Here is a 13,748-nt window from a genome sequence, read left to right as displayed (position 1 = left end):
CTACAAGGTGCACGCAGTAGGGTCTGCTGTGATGTGCAACAACGATGGGAAAATGGTGTGTAGGGCCAAGGGGCTGAACTGGACAAACTGACAAAATCTATGAAAGTGCAGTGCTTTAAGCTCACGTTTACTCTCTCTGCTTCCGTCAGCCAGCACTTCGGGAGATCGTTTAAAAATCAGGTGCTCCTGACCCAGTGATGTCAGCACTAACCTGACACTAATGAGTTTACCTACTCTCGTGGGCTTCCCCATCCCTAGTTCCCACCACAGAGTGGCTTTAAGGCTTATCAAGGGTTAAGTTTTCATGGAACTTTCTGAGCCGAGGACTAAAACTGAAATTTTTCTGAAAGAGAAGAACAGCCCTCGACCACCACTACTGAACAACAGACGACTCTGGAAATTCGCCCTTGCTGAAGTCTTGATGTGTAACGAATTCGGGCTGCTTCATGTACTTCCCATATGTCAGAAGGTAAAATACGAAGTTCCTCATTCCCATACAATTTTGCAGCAGACACATTTTCTGGACTCAAGCGGGAGTTAAACAGCATTTTTCAGACCTTAACGCATGTGTGGAGGAAGCTTCTCTATTTCCAAGTCCACCTGGTTATGCTACTGAGCAGCTCTCACCTAACCTTCAACTGGAAATTAATCTACAAGCTAAAAGACAGACATCGAAAGAAAACCTAACATAATTCTGTAAATGCCTCCCGAGCAATAAACAACTCGGCTAAAGCCTCGCGCCGAGGGCCGCTGGCAGAGCGTGGCAGTGCGGGCAGCATCAGACACCGCAAGGACAGCCCCCCAGGCCTCGTCCCAGACCTGCGCCCACAGACCAGGTGACCATGAATAACGGAACTCCATTAGGTGACATGTTGTCCCCAAGACAAAGAGTTCCATTCTTCTCATTAGATCCGCATTACAGAAAACTCAACCAGCATTTCTGTATTTTGAATTTCATTAACAGAATCTGTAAAATTTGTTTTCTCTGTTACACAAATACCTTCATAATAGCCTTTTTTGTTTGTTTGTTTCTTGGCCCACAAAAACCTACAATATTTACCATCTGGGCCTTTACAACGCAAGTTTAGTTTGATGACCCCTGGAGACTCCTGGGTAGTTTCTCAAGAGTCCACCTGTTCTAGTGTGGGACAGCTTGCTGAGGAGCAGAGGGGAGTAAAATAAGGAAAGGGGGGGAATACAGCTAAAGGTAAGAAATTGTTCTATAAGCCACCACAGGTAAGAAACTCTTATCAGCATAGAGAAAGAAGACTGAACAAACAGAAAAGAGAGAGAAAGAGAAAAACAAAGTCTTAAAAATGTTATTCTGAGAAATGTCTAAAATTTTATCTCCTATCACCAATTAATGATACCTATTATTTAAAAAGTACTCAAGAGCCCTGGACAAGTGGCCCAGTTGGTTGAAGCATCATCCCAGGCACCAAAAGGCTGTGGGTTCGATTCCTGGTCAAGGCACATACCGAGGTTGCAGGTTTAATCCCTGGTCGGGGCAGGTACAGGAGGCAACCTATCAATGTTCCTCTCTCACATCGATGTTTTTCTCTCTCTCGCTCTCTCCCTTCCTCTCTCTCTCAAGTCAATTAAAAAAATGTATATCCTTGGGTGAGGATTAAAGAAGTACTAAACAAATAGAGAAGTCAAAACCTCTTAAACTCTGTAAAGAGAAGAAACAATTCTAAAACAATTTCGTGAGGCGCGCTCTAAGAGTTCAAAAAGGAGTGGCTACTGAGCTAAAAGTCAAATACGCAAAGTCAACCTCTGGTCTTCCGTGAGCAGTTTCAGTAGGGAGTTCCAAAGTGACTGCCACAGGGCTGAAAAGGAGTGAGGTGTCTGGCTAGAAGCCACCCTTTCCTTGGCTGCCATCAAACAAAACACTCTCTGTCTCTCTCTGTCACACACACACACACGGAGCCAGGTAACCCAGAAGCAGCAGCTGCTCCACTAGCAGTCTCTCTCTCCATGCTCCTTCAGCTTGCTAGGCCTGACTGGTCCTCGGGCCCAGCTCAATCTCCGACACACTGTCCTGGGAACCCCGTGGGCGCTGCACACGACAAGACATACCAGCGCCAACCACAGAGACTGCGGAAGCTACCACGGTGCCGGAGAACCCAACTGCACCCGCCTCAAAGAGATGACCCAGCCCTGGCCCACCTAGGCTCCAAGGTCTCATGACTGCACACTGCTTTCCTTGATGGAATTCATGGGCGGAAACTCCTGACACTCTCAATGGTCTTACCTTTCAAACCAAGTTTAAAAATTAAAAGAAATGTTTTCTTCCTGTGGCGCCTTGCCCATTACAGGTTATCCTGGCAACGGCTGTCCTCCAGTTTACTGTGTCAGCAGATGAGCAGGAGCGAAGCGGGACGGGGACATGAAGCAGCAGCTCTCCTGGAAAGAGAAAAGAGCGCACAATGTGACAACACGTTCTTCTGCTCTGGAGACCGCTGCCATCAAAGCTGCCGGGTCGGGGTCCTGCCTCGCACGGAACCCTGCCGCCGAAGACTGGGCAGTTCCAGTTACCTGAACATTCTATGCGAGAGCAGGAAAGACGGCAGAGTCACCCCTGCATGGCAGCTGTTACCCTATACTACTAACAACAGCCCAGAAGTAGACCCACCCTAATAGCACTATCAGTGGGCAAGTAAGAAAAAATACACACTTCTCTTTATGTTACGAAAACACCGACTCTTAGCCAACACAGGGCTGGCTGCGAAGGCACTGTACTTTAAAGCACCAAAACAAATTTGAAGAGTCTCCCTCTGCCCCGGCCAGTGTGGCTCGGCTGGCTGGAGCATCATCCCAGGCACCAAAAGTCTGGGGACTCACTTCCTAGCCAGGGAGAGTATAAGACGCAACCCATCGATGTCTCGCTCTCTCTAGGTTTCTCCCTCCCTGAAGTCAATAAACTTTAAAAAAAAACTTTTTTCAAGTGTCTCCCTCTAAAAGGTAGCCCCATGTAATACTGTTAAACAATCATAACTTTTACTAGAACGTGTGAGCAGAACATTCAAGTCACCGAAGTATTAATTGTCACTAATGCCAATTAACTAAAAGCTACACATGGAAGAACTATAAATTGTCCCAGACACTTGATACTGCAGAAAAAGCTCAAACTCTAGACAATATATTAATTAGAAACCCTGTAAGAATGCAAAGGCATTTTTAAAAAAATGCTGTTCATTTAATGCCTTTCTCCCATAAAACTCACACTACATACATTGTGATCTCAATGTTTTCCTTCAATTAAGATAATCAATTAAAAAATGCTAACTGCTCCTCAAAACAAACAAAATGGATCAACAAAAACAGTAACAAACCAGGGTTAAAATGAAAAGAATATTTAACTTTAAGTTAAATGCATTTTGCACACACACTTAAAAAAGTCTAATCGATCGTCTCACTTCTTGGGTCACCATGTGCTGCTACAGCCCTCAGCCACGACAAGCGTAACAGGCTAGTGTGAAAAGTGCATTCCCAAAGGCCCCTATCACCACTGCTCTCCATGGCAGGGTTTCCGGATGCCTTTCAATTCTAATAAAATTGTATACTCCGCAAAATCTACGCACATGTACACACATTTGGCATTTAAATTCAAGTGACTCAGGACCCACAAAGCTGACCTGTAATCATTTCTCCCAACAGCCAGGGTTACCCACTGCACCTGTTTGCTGGCCAATCAATCACAGGTTCTCAGCACAGGTGTACCAACCTGCCTGCCTCGACCTGCAGCACACCCGCTCCCACCAGGAAAGCCAGAAAAAAAAAACACCATGATGAATACAGGTGCTTATTATGTTGTAACAAATATGTTGAGACGTAATCCACTTTTATGGAAAAGTTTTTGTTTACTTGTTTTTTTATTTAGACTATGGAAGGAAAAGAGCAGGTCTATATATTATTGATGGTAAGAAATTTGGTTATTCTAGAGTGTGAGGACATGAGAAACAAGATGGAAAAGATGGAAAAGAAACTGGAATGATGTACAAGTGCTGTACTGAGACTCCTGGGTAAAGAGGATGCACTGAACATACACTGAAATGCTTCTAGAACTACAGTAAAAAACTGTTTTGGGCCCTGGCTGCTGTGGCTCAGTGGAATGAGTGCTGACCTGCAAACCAAAGAGTCACTGGTTCAATTCCCAGTCAGGGCATGTGCCTGGGTTGTGGGCCAGGTCCCCAGGAGGGGGCGCGTGAGAGGCAACCATGCATTGATGTCTCTCTCCCTCTCTTTCTCCTTCCCTTCTCGCTCTAAAAATAAATCAATAAAATCTTAAAAAAAAAATTTTTTTTTAAAGAAAGTATTTTTTAAAAACTGTTTTGGTTGTTTTGTCTTGTTTTAAAGGCACAATCCGCAAGAAACACGTTAAGACAAAAAAATTGAAGGGGTGCTGGAAGGAAATGAAAGGAATATTGATCAAAAGTTCTTCAATGGACACTTCGGATCCCTAAATCTCCTAGCCCTGTCCTGCCCCTCCCACCCCTAGCAGAGGACCCCAGGGAGCCAAACAGGGAGGCCGCAGAACAGGGAGGTCTGGGCACAGCAGGAGATGAGCCCGTGGCCCTGAAAACACAGGGGCTGTGTGAGCTGCAGGCGAACGCTGAGACGCAGGCACGCCCCCCCCAAGCCAGATCCTCCCACAGAGCTCCCCAATGTTCCCAGCCGGGCGGAACACCGAAAAGTGTCTTCTGCGTGATCTACCTCCACAGAGAACAGCTGAAGACACTGACAGTGGGTGGCTTCCCCACCAAAGCAGGTCACAGGTGATGAATGAGCCCCGCCCATGGTCAGAGCCCTCCAGCGAGCCACCCGTACTCCAATCTTTCTTAAGAAGAGAAAAACGTTTCATCGTACACTTGCAGAACAGTTACGAGAGTAGTACAAGGAAGAAAACTCCCACGGAACCTTCGCCCAGATTCGTGTCAGTCACTGAGTCACTTTCGCTTGACCCCACCACATGCGTTCCAAACATCTGATCCACCGCAGCCACCACGCAAGTTCCCTGTGTGTTTCCTAAGAACAAGAACATTCTCTTGCACAACCACAGCACGTGTTAAAACCAAGAGTTTAACACAGTCATCACTGATCACGGAGTACATCGTTCACATTTCAATTCCCCCATAATGCCCCTCGTGGCCACCCCGGCACCTCAACCCGGACTCATCCACCCCGTGTAACCTCACGTCCCCTCTGTTTCCGTTCACCCGAAACAGCTCTGCGGCCTCTGTCTCTCACCTCACTGACATCTGTGAGAATACAGGTATGCGTTCCTGGCAGGAATACCATATAAATAAAGTTTTGTTTTCCCTAGAGTATCACATAAATTGACAAGATGATGTCAATTTATTGTACTACTGGTGATAATTTTGGTAACTCAGCTAAACTTTGCCATATTTCTCCAATGTAAAATAACCATTTCCCCTTAGTAATTAATTAGAAAGTGATCTGTGGAAAGAGGGTTTGAGATCATATTCTTGAAATATTCACCCAACAGTATCAGTCCTCACTGGCGATTCTTGTCTGAATCAAGTGTTACACTGACAGTTAAAAATGACGGGTTGTTTTTGGAAATCCACTGTTCCTTCCGCACCTATCAGCTGACACTGTACCTTCAGTAAGGTGTGTTCCCTTCCGCCCACTCTTTCTTTAATGCATTAAGGATGGGCTCACAGATACTTATTTTATTCATTAATGTCTTTATTCATTCTGATGCTCAAGTTGTCCCAGATTTGGCCAGTGGGGGCCCCATCTAGCAGATTCTTGTATGCCTTTCATATTTTTTAACACTTCCTTATTTCCTAGCGTAACATGTTCCTGATTCATCTTATACACTGTCGGCCTCAGTTCTGAAATCAGTCATTGCCCCAAGGAGCCCTCCGATCAGTGGAGGGTGTTAATTAGAAATCTAAGTCTGAGAAGTAACCATGTTCACAGATAGTGGACAAAGCTGGGAAAGATGGCAATTTCATATGAATCAACTCCATTTGTTGTCTGTGTGTGCCTCTGACCCTTTTATTTTTAAAGATTTTATTTATTTATTTTTTGAGAGAGGGGAAGGGAGGGGAAAAGAGAGGGAAAGAAACATCAGTGTGTGGTTGCCTCTCATGCACCCCCACTGAGGACCTGGCCTGCAACCCAGGCACGTGAATCGAGCTGGTGACCCTTTGGTTTGCAGGATGGCACTCAATCCACTGAGCCACACCAGCCAGGGCCCTGACTTTTAAATATTAATGAAAACCAAAGGGTTACCAGACATCTTGGGAAAGCCTCTATCATGAGGAGGAGAGAGCAAAACAAACAGAAAATGCTAGTTGAGGGAAAGACTACACAAGAAAAAGAGAAAATAAAAATAAAACTGTTCTCCTCGAAAAGAGAAAATAATGCATCCACTTAATAAAAAGGAGTATTATTTAAAAGGCAACAAACTAACAGAAGGAAGACCATCTCCAATCCAGAAACCCACACCCAGCCGAACCATCAGTCAAGGGCACAGAGAGGCTCAGAGGACGCGCCTCCCACACGCCTTTCCCACGGAGGCTGCCACAGGCCGGGCTCCACACGGCGAGAGGCAGGGCAACGAGAGCGGCCACGTCGGTGAGCACAGACACAGGAGTGTCAGCGCAGGGGAGAGCAGAAAGGCCACCTCGTCCCAGCCCCCGGCACAGCAGACCACTGCGCTCCCAGCAGGGAGGGCAAGCGGTCCACACTGGAGCCGGGAGAGTTTCAAAAAGATAAAAGTGACAGAGCACCTGATCAAGTACCCAACCAATCGTTTGAGGCTACATTACTGATTAGCACATTAAAAAAAATTATCCAACATTTCCAAGGAAAACCAAAAGTTGTCTATGAAAGAAAAAGTATTTGTAAGTTAACACTAAACATTATAAGCAGCACAAAGGGCCATAATGACAAAGCCCAACGTTGATTTAACCAAAACTGCAATAAAATTATAGTGAAAGGCAGGAAGATAAAACACAGGGGAGGGTACAGTGAGGGGAGGAAAGAAAGCTAATCTTTATCTTCCGTATCTTTTCATGGAAGGAAATCAATAGATATACTTAAAACTGAAAAAATCAGCAGGGCCCTGGCTGGCGTAGCTCAGTGGACTGAGCGCCGGCTGTGAACCAAAGCATCACAGGTTCGATTCCCAGTCAGGGCACATGCCTGGGTTGCAGGCCACGGCCCCCAGCAACTGCACATTGATGTTTCTCTCTTTTTCTCCCTCCCTCTTCCCTCTCTAAAAATAAATAAATAAAATCTTTTTAAACAAATCAGCAGGCATGCATGCAAGTGTGAACTTTTCAAGTATGCTCTCCAGATACATGGAGGCAAATATGTATTTTTTAACTGGCTAAAAGAGGTGCCTTCAGAAAAGGGATAAAAGAGGATAGGATGGCTAGGAATTGCTGTTTATCTTATTTGGCCTCCTGCACCTACCTCACTCTTAACTGTGGATAAAGCTTTGACCAAAAAAAATTTTTAAATAAATTTTTAAGAAGATGCTAGCCTGGGAAAGGATAGTAAATGTTGAGACCACAGAGCTGTAACATCAGGTATTCATTCACTAGCTCTGTGACCTATGACAAGTCATTTAACCTGAGAATCCATTTCTTCATCCATAAAAAAATTAGACTAAATTAACTTGAAATTTTCTTCCTGCTTCAGTAATTTATGAATCCAATATAAAATAAAGCAAAAGCAATAAAAGCTTTCAATACAGTGCCGGCCGCTACAGACACTATCACGCTGAGGAACACAGAGAATCAAGCAGGACCCGGTGCAAGAATAAATGGAGATGGAAGTAGGGGAAATCTCCTTTCTGCCTGTGGGTACCGAGAGGGTGTTGACGGGGACGAAGCGAGAAAACTACTGCTCAGGAAATAAAGACAAAGCCCCTGACCCTGACCTGCAAGAATTTAACAGGTTCAGACGGACTGTGACACGAGAACGCTGGGAAAAACACGCCAGAAAGAGGTGTTTGTTCTCAGTGTTAAAATGCACATATGATGGTAGAACCTATGAGGATAATGAAACATTCTTCCTAAAGAATACAGCTCAAAAGGGGGAATTCTCCCCAAGCACTTAATTTTTAGGAAACTGTAAGTTTTACATCATAATTAGAGGACAAAAGCGAGCAAGGGGCATGGCTGGAGAGCAGACTGCTGAAAGACGGTGGGCACAGCAGCACAGTGTCATGGGAGCTGGAGGAGGAAAACCGTGGATTGGCTAATAAATAGTGTGTGATTTAACAGTTGATATCTTCGTCCATCCCAGCTGCCACAACACCACCACAGCCCGGGCGCCTCACAAACAACAGGGATTTCCTCTCCCAGTTCTCAAGACTGGGAAGTCCAAGGTCACAGCATCTGTAGTTGCAGTGCCTGGGGAAGGCCCACCTCCTGGCTCAAATGGCCATCTTCTTTTCCCTGTGGAAGGGGCATGGGGACTCCCTGGGGGCTCCTTCATAAGGGCACAAATCCCATTCGCAGGGCTCCAGCCTCTGACCAACCACCCCCCGAAGGGCCCACCTCCCGAAACCGCCACAGGTGGGAGGCACACAAACGTCCTGTCTATGGCAGTCGGTCAGCAACAGACCATTCTCTCCAAGTAAACGGATTAAGGAGGGTACCCTCAAAAAAGGAAATCAACATTATAAAAAAATAACAATATACTTTTATACTTATTTTCACCAGTTATTTCTTTAAAAAGCCACTTTTCTTCAACGGCCATATAACCTCGCCCCATCACAAGGTGTCTCCTCTTTTCAACAATGCAAAGAAAGCAAGAACAACATAATTATGAAAATGTAGGTCAGAGGTGAGGAATGGTTAGGCCTAAAAACAGGTCCTCGTCTAAGCAGCATCTAAACACGTGCTCGCCTGGTCACGGAGCCCGGGAGGAGCGAGAACGAACACCTGCCCCGCTCCCAGACCCTCCGTGCTGGCGTCATGCAAGCGGCTCTCGGCCCTCTCGGGCATTACCCCTATTTTACGGTTGACAACAACAAGAATTTACTCCAAATAACCCCTGTATGAACACTGAATTTATTTAAAAAAAAAACCTCACTAACAAAAAAAGCAGTAATAATCTGTTCCCTATGCTGACATACGAATTTCACTGTAAATCCCACAGTATTCCTCACAAATGCAAATTCACGAGAGAAAGCCATAGCCGTTATCTGACATGCAAGAAAAACACTTTCTCCTTACATCACATGTCACCCACAGACAACTGCGGACAGGCGACACAACCCAAAGCCTGGACACGAAGAGCAAGCCAACTCCCCTTCTCATGAGTATCAGAAAGCCCCAAGGTAGGCCGACCCAATCAGAAGATCAGTTTGGTGTGGACCTAATCCCGTTTCTGCGAGCATCCTCATTTGTGTTCTCCCAAACACCTGCGTCTGAAGAGCTGGAGAGTAATGGGATGGTAAGACAACAACCTCCATTAAGTCTGTTCTCCATTTCACCCTCAGCGCCTAGCCCAGTGTGGACTGGGGAACGACCCACCAAACCTGGAGTACAGAGTTCGTCGAAGGCCCCGGCCGTTGGGGCTCAGGTAGTTGGAGCACCGTCCTGCACACCAGCAAGTCTGCAGGTTCGGTCACACGCCAGGCGCGTACAGGAGGCAACCAACTGATACCCCTTTCCCCCGACCCCCTAAAATCAATACACACATTTAAAAAACTCATTAAGCTGAGCAACACACACAAACACACACTAGCTCATTTCAAAAACATCAATCATTTTAATACAAGCTGTGGCAGGAATATCAAGGCTTCTAAACCACTATCAAAAATCATTGTACCGAGAATGCAAAAAGACTACTGTTTAAAGTATGAAATACCCAAGATCAATCCATATTACCACCTTTTAAAAACCAAATCATGTATGGAAGTACTTTAAGCAAAAACTTTGGCACCTAATTGGATTACATCATCGTCTGGCTATGCACCTGAATGGACACTCAAATCTCGGCAGCCATGCATGAAGCCAAGCCAGTCTAAGTTGCTATTAAAATGGAGCCAAGTCATAAATTAGTAAATCAGCGCCCGAAGTAAAGCCCGGAGAACCAACTCTGCCCGTTACGACGACACGCAGAGATGCAGAACAATGGTACATGAGACTCCGCAATCCCAGTACCCGCTGTACCTAGCTGGCTCAGCCCTGTCACACATCAGGCTTAATTTGACATATAAGCCAACACTTCCGCAATCCAGAGCATCACAGCAAGAAAGGTATCAAAACTTTGTGTAAGGCGGCTTGGTAATGAAGTGATTAAATGTAAAAAATAAAAGTACAGAGACTGAAAAACGCGCTGAGCGCCATGGTGTTCACTGAACACTTAGCCCAAGGATGGGATTCTCAACTAGCAAAACCAGACACCTAAGTGATGGAAAGGGCAGAAGCGGCTTCACACAGGTTCTCCATGGCTGTGCTGAAGACCACGTAAAAAACATAAACAAGGCCCACGCCATCCCAGATGTAGCACCGTCATCCGCTCTGAGAACCAATTTTTCCTCCCACTTTTAAACATACGCCTAATTTCTAGTTGACAATTCTAATCATACTCATCAAGTCTTGGTGTCCACCGTAACACTTCTAATGTTCTCAGAAAAAGCATTTTGTAAGGGTGAACACTCTAGACCCGTGCTGTCCAAAACAACAGCTACCAGCCACGTGCAACCCGCTCTGGCGTCCCTGCAGCTGGTAAGACTAAGAGACTGAACCCTCGCCTTGTTTACACTGCGCACAGATAAAGAACGTCATTACACAAAGTTCTACTGCACAGCGCTGCCCTGACATTAAAAGCTAAGCACAGAACGAATATTAATGGTCTATGATCTTGGATAAATTCACATCTCTAGGATTCAACTTTCTTCACCTGGACTGTCTCCATGACTGTAAATATATTAGCGCAGCATATAAATTAATAGTTGTTGCAATGTAATTAAAGCCGCAGACCCCTCAAAGCCATGGCAGGTCACCTAGACGTGACCACACAAGCGCATCATCACATCTCGCACCACCAAACTCTGTGAGGACTAAGGAGACACACTTTGGCTTAGTCACCCTCTGGGCAAGCAGCCTCATCTCTCTGAGCCTGTTTCTTATGTGTAAAATGAGAGGATTAAACTATGCTTCAAATCTTAAACTACCATATTTTGCTGTGTATAATGTGCTCCTGTGTATAAAAAGCACCTCAATTTTTCATCTATTTATATTTAGAAACACAACAGATAGTATTCCAGGTTATTAATTCACATATGGAAATTGTTATTGCTTTTTAGAGTTACACTTATAACACATAAGCATAAATGAATTAAAAACATTTATATAGATACAGAATTAGTACTACCTATGTACAATGTGCATCCTTATTTTTCCCTCAAAAACTTGGGCAAAAAGTACACATTATACATGACAAAATACAGCACTTCTTTATGACCTGGTCAGGTAGCTCAGTTGGTTATGGCATGTTCCTGATATGTCAAGGTTGTGGGTTTGATCCCTGTCAGTGCACATACAAGATTCAACCAATAAATGCAAACTGATGCCTCTCTCCTCACCATTCCTCTCTCTTAAAAACAAAAACAAAAACAAAACAATAAATTTTTAAAACCTAATTCTTTCCTATGGCTCTAAAACAGTGATTTCCAACTGGTATGCCGCAGCACATGCCACAAGAACTTTTAAAACATGTAATAACTATTAGGGACACTGACCTCTTTTCCCTTAGCTTGTCAAATTAAAAAATGACAACAGCCAACACAATAAAAGCCATCTGGTGTGAATGAATCCATATTTCATATATATATATATAATTTTTTTGTCTGATCAGCAAAAATGTATCTTTTAGTGTGCCACAGAATTTTAGTAATTAGTTTATGTGTAACATGAGATAACACAGGTTGAAAATCGCTGCTCTAAGAAGTAAAAAAATACAAAATATAAGTGAAACCAGGATCTCAAAGAAATGAAGAAAAAGGAATGATGAATAAGCAGTCTCCGACTCGTACGAAACAAACGCAGTGAATTTACACGAGCTCTTGGAGAGGCCCGATGACAGAGCACTCAAGGTTGTGCGGCACCAGCGTACGCTGCGGGGAGGACAGACGCGGTCTGTTTGGGCACGCCTGATTTTTTTTCTTTTTAAGCCACGTGCGAACACATGCGTTCTCCAAAGAAGGCCAGACTGCAGAAAGGTCAGCAAAACCGGGTCGATGCAGGTGGCAGGGGAATACACGGCTCACAAAGGTTCGCACGGCCCTTCCCCCCACCAAAAGCCGACCACGGAGTCTCCCTCCTGCATCAGACAGCTCCAGGACAGCCCCACTGCCACATCCCCAGTTCTCCAACCTCACACACTTGCTTACTCTGTCAGCGACCCACTCCAAGTAAACCTGCTCTCTTGATAGGAGCTGCGGTTATTTCTGGGGGCAGTAAGGTCAGCTGGAGTGTGAATCCACCCAGGAAGCCTTCCGAGTGGTGTACAACCGAGTACGTATGTATATAACAGGGCAGGGCCCTCTGAAAAGAATCCCAAGGTATCTGGAGAAGGGACTATAGGCTCATAACTTATGTGAAATGTGTTACAAGGCAGAAGGTCAAGGCTCAACACAGCTCTTCAAAGGTACATTTCCAAATACCTTCTTTTTCTCAGCCTTTAAAAAGCCTGATTTACATAGTAGGGAAAACAACAAATTCTGCTTTCTTGGAAGTATGTTTTACCTGATACAGACTTTCCTGCGTATTACAGTTGCTCTAACCAGGCCACCACGGATGACCGCTTAGTTTTCATATTACAAAAAAGGGCCCGAGTGCCCAGAGAGTGACCTGCTGGATCACACAACGCACATTCCTAATTACATGCATATTTCCAAACGACTCTCCACAGAGGTCAGACCCATCCACAGTCCCACCAGCGATGCAGAAGTGCCCGTTTCCTCACACCCCTGTATCAGGCGCACCACTCGTGTGTTCAAGAGCCATCTACACTTCCCTTCCCTGCCCACTGTCTGCTTCTACCATCTGCCCCTCTCCTACTGGGCTGGTCGTCTCAGTGACTGGTGGCGGTTACGGAGAAGGAAGAGAACCGGCCTTCTGTCCAACAGCAGTCCCTCTTCCATCACTCCAATCCAGCGTCTCTTTCTCCCACTCCATGGAAACTGCTCTTTTGAGTCGCCAGTGCCCTCCAGATGGGGCTAAATCCAAATGAAACCCTTCCCAGCACAATACAATCGCCCAGTAGAGGCCACTTACTGGAACAGTCTCCTTACTCAGCTTCTTTGGTATCAAGCTCCTCGTGTCCTCGACCTCCTTAGCTGGCGGTTTCCTCCTCCTCTTCCTTCCTTCCTGTTCCATGCAACTGCTAAGGTAGGGGTTCCCACACGGTTCGGACTGCGGACACTGCCTATTTATTTATTACTCTCCTGAGCTGCCCATATTTGGCTGGGGTGTCAATTCACATTTGTTCTTACACTGTTGCCCCAGCAACTGAAACAAAAGACTATGGTTTGCTGTTCGGTTTTGGTTTTAGTTTTGTAGAATAAATGAAGCCTTTTCCATGGATTTTTAAAGTATTTCTATAAACACAGTTGAGCTCCCAAAAGATTCTCTCTACACCTCAAACACGGGCACTCAGCTACTAGCAGGCACTTCCCCTTGGGCAGCTCACAAGTACATCAAACCTAAGTTCCACAAAACAGAGCTTCTGCCTTCCGTCCCATCCCG

At 45.2% G+C, this 13,748-nt stretch overlaps 1 protein-coding gene across 12 annotated transcripts in view; it reads right to left on the bottom strand.

The window, feature by feature from the left end:
• The window catches only part of PPP6R3 (protein phosphatase 6 regulatory subunit 3), a 116,297-nt gene that overhangs the window by 79,673 nt on the left and 22,876 nt on the right, over window positions 1-13,748 (bottom strand). For 11 of the 12 annotated variants that reach the window (XM_036029797.1, XM_036029799.1, XM_036029795.1 and 8 more), the window contains exon 2: window positions 2,255-2,406. The exons of the other annotated variant lie outside the window; for it this stretch is intronic. The gene's annotated coding sequence lies outside the window, so the exon portion shown is untranslated. The remainder of the gene's footprint in view (window positions 1-2,254; window positions 2,407-13,748) is intronic. 12 annotated transcript variants of the gene reach the window in all.

Source organism: Phyllostomus discolor, chromosome 6 (assembly GCF_004126475.2).
Source record: "Phyllostomus discolor isolate MPI-MPIP mPhyDis1 chromosome 6, mPhyDis1.pri.v3, whole genome shotgun sequence".
Taxonomy (NCBI): domain Eukaryota; kingdom Metazoa; phylum Chordata; class Mammalia; order Chiroptera; family Phyllostomidae; genus Phyllostomus; species Phyllostomus discolor.
Note: the sequence above shows the minus strand (reverse complement) of the source record. Positions and strands in the feature narration are given on the sequence as shown.